Here is a 5,335-nt window from a genome sequence, read left to right on the forward strand (position 1 = left end):
CCGTAATTCAAAGACAACAGAAGTAATTATGAAAACTGCATATAAATCTGTCAAAAACACTCTAATGTTCATCTAAATGCATTTAATGTAAATCTAAACTATAAAACATGACACAAATCTGGCCTCTGTTGTTTCTCACATTAACCTCCAGAGATTTCGATGAACTTTGCCTCCCGGACTCCATTTCCCATAAGCCCTTACATAGGAACTATGTTTCCAATCAAGAAGAGTATAAAGGCTGCACTCAAACACACGCACATTGCAAAGTATTGTTTTGCTATTGTGGACTCTATTGAGCGTTTTCTTGTTTTCCTTGCCCAGTCTTGCCGCAGTCCTTGCCTTGTCTTACCTTGTTTATGTTTTAACTCTGGACTGTTTTCTTGTTTTTGATCGATAGCTGCCTGCCCTGACCATTGCCTGTTTTGTGGATTACTCTTTTACCTTGGATGTTACTCTCTGCTGAGAAATCCAGCGCTGTTGGTCACCAGCATAAGGTATGTTTAGCTTGCTGGATCCCATAATGGGGTGCAGGTTGCTGGTTTGCTGCTCCCCAGCACAGTAAGCAAGGATGCTGGTGGACCAGCATAAGGTATGTTTTGCATGCTGGGACAAGCTTGGGATGCTGATGTGCTGGTGGACCAGCATTTTTTTTTTTTTGGTGCTGGTATGATCCCAGAAAGACCACAACAAAACTTGTGTATGTGTTACATATCACGTTTTTTTTTTTTTAATAATTGGTTTGTGTTGGTAGTTAAAAACCAAGACAATTTTCCAAATTAATTTCATTTTTTCAATTTCAAATTATTATTATTTTTTTTTTTTTTTTGTGTAAACACATTGCATGTTTACACAGTGAAATCCCCAGTGTTAAACAAACACGGCTTAGTTTTCACATAATCCTGATCTATAGAGAGTAAAAGTAACACTGAGGCAGTGTTGGAGTTAGTGACATAAAGTAGATTCTCTCTGCAAGTGATGACTGAGCATTACTGATGACACCTGCAAATAAGCAAAATCACTGTGAATATGAGGAACAGCAAGAACAGAAGAAGTAAAGTGGTGAGCAGAAACACAACTACAACTGATTTACAGCCACACAGTCATAGATTAAATCTATATCTCACCAGAGAATGATTAATGATTAGTGTTCCGTTTAGTTGGGCACTGACATAACTTTTACTTTTTGCACTTTTTGAAATCAGTGACTGACAGCTAGATTTGGACATACGTGACGTCCCAGATAAGTATGAAAGTCTTTAAAAACAACACCTTTCACTTTTGAACTTTTATTATCAAGTTGTTTTTAACTGTCCCATTGAAGGAGCTCTTCTCATTTTTTTTTTCTTTCCATCATTAATGTGATAAATAGAGAAATATGCAAGCAAAAACTATGTTTGTCCCTAAAACGCTACTTGCATACAGACAGCTGGCACGCAACCCTGAAAGACCATGCTGGTGAACCAGTATCACCAGCTCAGTTTCACTTGAGAACAGCATGGATCATCTGGTCCAGCAGCTAGACCAGCACTATACCAGCTTAAATAAGCCTGGGCCAGCACTATACCAGCATAAACCAGCCTAAACTAGCACTATAAAGCAAAGGAAAGGAAAGGATGTGAGGCCAAGTATGGTGATCCATACCCAATTTATGCTCTGCATTTAACCCATCCAGGTGCACACACTTGTGCAACAATATTCATTTATTCCTAAATAACGTGCAATTATCTGTCCAAAACATTACATACTCTATGTATATTCTTTAAAGTACATTATTTTTATACTCTAAATGCTGCGTTACAAACACCCCAACTTGGGTTATCAGCGCTGGGTAAATATTGGACAGAACACATGCTGGGTTATTTTGACCCAGACGGTTGGGTTAAATGTTTTTACCAAACATTCTGGGTTATTTTATTTCAGTCAACTATTGTTTAAAAATTATTATATTGCTGACTTACAATGGACTGGAACTTATATAAAACACATAATTACTAGAGGCAACAACAATAATCAAAAGATGAATTTATTATTCAATTATTATTATTATTATTATTGACTTAATTTTTCACAGTGTAGAGGAAACAGCAATAATCACAAGATGAACATTTAGAACACATCAACAAAATACAAGACAAATTGAATTTATTTGGGTGAATACAGCATAGTTTACAATATTACATACATTTAAACACATTTAACAAGCATTTTAGACATAAAAATGTAACATTTAAAAGTAGCATTTTCATTTTAATGTATTTAACCGTTCTCTGTAATCGCTTTTTACTGAAATACCGCTAATTCTCATGCCGGTGTGTCACTGAAATCTGAGCCAGTGAAGGGCTACTGTTCGCCAGGGTCACTGAGAACTTCAGACAGCAGCCTTGCGTTTTACTCGTAGCTGAAAGATGCCATGACTGACTTCAAAACCTGCCCATTAACAAACATTAGAGAACATATTTTAACATTAAATTAAATTAAAGTCAGTACTATAATGAATAAAATCCATGTAATATTTTTTTATGCAAAGCAAAAAGCGTTTCTGTCCTGCGAAACAACCACTGCTGACTCAGCTGACTGACATCTTGTCCTTATGTTGCGTTGGATAAAATAATATAATTTACAGCACAGTAAAGACTTGTAAATAAAATAAAATGTATACAAACCTTTTTTTCGCTGAAAAAGTGCACCAAATAGGCAGCAATGAGAATTGCTCTCTCCTGTAGAGAGACTCAAAAAGCCTGCGTTTTGACTGTTGCTTAGCAGCTGGATTGTTTCATCAGAGACAGGCTTAACCCAGTGGTTGGGTAGAAAAAAATAACCCAGCGTTAAAAACGACCCAGCAGCTTAGTTACAGAAAAACTAGCACCTGGGTAAAAACATTGAAAGTAACCCAACGGGCTGAACCCAGCATCTAGGTTGAAAAAAAAAAAAAAAAAAAAAACTTTCCATTTCCATCATTTCCACCTACTTCAACTTAAAAACTTTAAAAGTTCAGTTACTGCCATACTTGCCATAAGTATAATCAAATGGTCAATTCAATTTTTCCTTGTTGAATGTTGTATTTCTTGATAAAAAAAAAATGGTTAAAAGTAACAGAAAAACATATGTTGTCATGACTTCTTGATATTATAATTTATTTTAAATAGTGTATTTGTTTTTCACAAGTGTCTTCTGGTTTATTCGAGAACTGTGTTCTGCTGCGTCACACTAAGGAGCTCAAGAGCACTTTAAGTTGAAACCACTATGCCAATTCTGGAAAATGACCCAAGAAAAGTTATCCTGCAGTTTCACTTGAGGACACCTGTGCTTTTACTCTTCAAAGACAAGTGCAATCCTCCATGCACAAATACCTCGCAACCTAAAAGTCTCGCCTGTTATCGTTTTAGCGTTTGAAACTATTTCTAAGTCTCCTCCCCTCTACGTTCCTGTGGGATCTATCTCTCCGCTCTCTTTCTTCATTATTAATCACGCCTGGTGTGCCATTGTGTTTAAGATGATCAGCAGGAGATCTTGACAGAGGACAAGGTCAGAGTGAGAAACCGAATCCCAGCTAAGCAGAATGTAAAGACAGAGACACCAGCCGGCTCTGGGAAAGCGCACACATACACGTGCAAAGTAATTCACAGCAAGTTTGTGTAAAGAGTCATCAGATTTATCTGAGCTGCTTGGTCAACAGCAAGCCACCAAGACTTGAAGGCAGAAGGAAGTGGACAATATTATGATACACTTCTCTCTTTATCCTACGTTTTCTCTTTTCTCCGGTTCCTCCATAACCGTTAAATCACATGCAATAACCGCTCTAGGAGCCAGAGACAAAGAGTGTGTTTGATGGCCGTGTGTGTGTGTGACAGAGTAAGGTGTGTTTTATAGCTTTGATTGAAGTCTGGCTGCTGTCTGGGAGCGACACTACATTCCGCTGCTGTCACAGCCATTAAAACAATGTCACATGCTCTCTTTCGCCACCATAACCACCGGTCTGACACCTAAACAACTTGATCTGAAGAGACAAAACAAAATGGTTTGCTAGACACCCTGTCTCTTCACTTAAAAAGGGGAATACAAAAGGAGATAGAAAACACTCATTCTTTTTGATTTTTAGATTTTCAGCCACACTCTCCCCTGATAATGTTTGATTTGTTGTCCGTGAAACAGGTCATTCTAATTATCTTGACAAACAGAACAGGGTATTAAGCTCTTTCTCTCTCTGAGTGCGTTCCAGTTGCCCGATAAGTGTACTTCACAGGGTGTTCAGACATCTTCCGACATCAGTGAGATTCCAAATCGTAGACTGCATATATACACGATCAAAACAGTAGGCCTATATATTAATCTTGACTAAAATAAAGGTGGTGAATAGTAGTTGAGAGTCTGGTCTGTCTACTGAAGTGATATTCAGGGTATAAAGAATCAATTCACTTCCAGATTAAACATTTCCTGATAATTTACTCACCCCATGTCATCCGTGCCTTTCTTTCATCAGTCAAAAAGAAATTAAGGTTTTTGAAGAAAACATTCCAGGACTTTTCTCAATATATTGGACTTTTCACTTGCTTAGACACTAAAAGTGATAATTGAGGCCCACTTAGTGAAACCATTCACTCAAATACCTAATCTTAAAACCAAGTCTGCAAAACTACAAGCACATTGCATGCTCAGTTTGCTATTGTTAAATAAACTTACAAAACTCTTAACACAGTTCTCTACATTACACACATCATTCAAAACTAACAGCTCTTTTGTTTCAATTGGGACACACTGCCATTATTTTTTCATTCAGCAGCTTACACACATTTTCAAAACTTCACCTCAATTTTTCAAAACTCTACTCACAAATCCAAGAATTGCACACACAAAATGCATTAGATCTCCTGCAATGTGAAGCACTGCATTCAAAATATCACAAACACATATCAAAAGCAAACATTTGTCATACGTTGCAAACATCTTTGACTTAATATTATATTTTTGTATATATCATATACACACAGTTATTCAAAACATGAAGCTCTACTTTCATGAGTTCCTATACATTTCTATATATTCTGTACAAGACTGAAAGTATTTGGCAAAATTCACAGTAAACAAAACTGACACCAAACCTTTTTTTTTTTTTTTTTTAACTGGAAGCATTTGTGGTTGTGAATACAGTAGTATACAGTATCAAAGAAAATAAGTACACTACCAGTCAAAAGTTTTTGAACAGTAAGATTTTTATTGTTTTTTTTAATGAAGTCTCTTCTGCTCACCAAGCCTGCATTTATTTGATCCAAAGTACAGCAAAAACAGTAAAAAAAAAAAGTAATTATTTTTACTGTTTAAAAATGTTTTATATTTG

Source organism: Labeo rohita, chromosome 9 (assembly GCF_022985175.1).
Source record: "Labeo rohita strain BAU-BD-2019 chromosome 9, IGBB_LRoh.1.0, whole genome shotgun sequence".
Lineage (NCBI taxonomy): Eukaryota > Metazoa > Chordata > Actinopteri > Cypriniformes > Cyprinidae > Labeo > Labeo rohita.